Source organism: Nannobrachium achirus (genome assembly GCF_963921795.1).
Source record: "Nannobrachium achirus genome assembly, chromosome: 11".
NCBI classification, from domain to species: domain Eukaryota; kingdom Metazoa; phylum Chordata; class Actinopteri; order Myctophiformes; family Myctophidae; genus Nannobrachium; species Nannobrachium achirus.
Window position 1 is genome coordinate 4,771,027 of NC_137820.1, and position 2,130 is coordinate 4,773,156.

Genomic DNA, 2,130 nt, shown 5'->3' on the forward strand with positions numbered 1-2,130 from the left:
TATAATTATACATAAAGTGCCAAAAACAGTCAATGCTCAACGTGAAACAGCCAACTCGAACAGAAAAAAAGCAATCCTTAAAGGGGCACTCCACCACTTTTCAACCTATGTTCATATAATTGGTCCTCACTCAAAAATAGCTTTTCTTTTTTTTTCTTTTTTTTTCTCAGAGGAGGGCTGTGGGCAGGTCAGAAACCCATCGTCTTGTGACATCATCGATTGCCTATCCAGTTTATAGAAACTGCAGGCTTTCTATTCCTGAAAAGTTGCAATTTTAAAGTGGAAGCCATTGTTCTCGCGATAATAAAAATCTATAGATTTTTTTCAAAAATATTGATAAAACATTTTTTTTTTGGAAAATGATGATGTCACAAGACGATGGATTCTGAACTTCCCACAGCTCTCCTAGGAGACTTGGACTGAGTAGAAAAAAATTGTGATATTTTATCATGTACATTAGTGAGGACCTATTATATGAAGACAGGTTGAAAAGTGGTGAACTACTCCTTTAAGCACAACTATAATACAATACAGTGCCCAAACAAAGGTGTTCATAACAGTCAATGCTAGTCAGTGCTACAAGTATCTCACCACCATGTCAAACATAAGCAAAATACTCAATACTACTAGGAGGTGCCCGGATAGGAGTCAATCCACAGAGCCTGTTCCCTCCATGTGTCAGATTTCCTCTCCCAGTCTCGGCAGAGTAGTTCCGGAGCAGTGGAGTGAATGGTCCTGTCTTTCCCTAGTGGTACTGATCGTGGGTAGCTACTGGGACGTAAGTCTGGACTTGATCAGGCCTGGCTGGGTCACCCAAGTGAGGGGTATGATGATGCGAGAACCGAAACCCCGATGAGCTTGGCCTCCATCACTGAGGATACGTCCCATGGGTTCATCCATGATGAGCTTGGCCTCCATCACTGAGGATACGTCCCAGGTGCATCCATGCCATGTTTTTTGAAGCGGTGGAAGCCGCTTCCAATGAGTGGCTTTGTGTGTCCCATGTCCATATATGGTCATTTCAGTCCAGAATAAACAGGTTTTTTCAAAAACAAAATGTGTGTCCCATGTCCATATATGGTCATTTCAGTCCAGAATGAACAGGTTTTTTCAAAAACAAAATGTCTGTCACCTCATGTCCACTTATGGTCATTTCAGTCCAGAATGAACAGGTTTTATCTGTCCCGTACGTCCAGAATATCAGTCCAGAATGAATAGGTCTTTTCAAAAACAAAATGTGTGTCCCATGTCCATATATGGTAATTTCAGTCCAGAATGAACAGGTTTTATCTGTCCCGTACGTCCAGAATATGTGTGTAGTGTCCGTCCCGGTCTGATGATTGGATACTTTGAGGATTGGTCAAGCTTCACATGGCAATTCGGCCATCCAGATAAAATCATTCATTCATTCATTCAGAATATAAAGAATGTACAGATCACAGAGTTCATAACTCTAGAACACATAGAATAACAGTTCACCGCTTCACTTTGAACCGAGGTTTGATTTTTTTGTTAACATAAACCTAATAGTGCAGAGCCAAACAAAAAAGTGTCCAATTGTCAGTGCAAAGAAAAACGAGAAAGGGTGACGCAGCAAGACGTACATGAGCACCCTCCTTGGAAAGGTCCTTAGAGGTCAGAGTCAGTACAACTTTAGTTAAATAAAGCTACCATCGTCCTAGTTAGGAAGGTAGTCCTTGTCAAAGGAGCTTCACTGGCATTAGAAAACATACGCTTACAAAATATTTCCAAATATGATTTAAAATAAAACTGTTGGCATGGTGAACGTATAAACAGTTCTAGGGGGTACAGCTTTGTGCAAACAGAGCCATGCCACATGACATCATTGTGTATACAGGGTATAAAGCTTACAAATAGCAGCAAACTATTGCGGTCACTTAGGGACAACTAGCAGCATGTTATTTCTCTAAAGGATTTAAATAGTTTACAAAGAAAAGCCTGGGATTTAACATCCATTTAAAGGTTTGGGTCTAGGGGTCACTCAATGGGTTGTAGTCCTTAGGGTGGGTGAATTCCATTGGTTTGTAGTCCTTAGGGTGGTTGAATTCCATTGGCTGGCATTCTTTTATTGCAACAGTTCACAAATCTTGCTGCTGTGTTCGCACATTG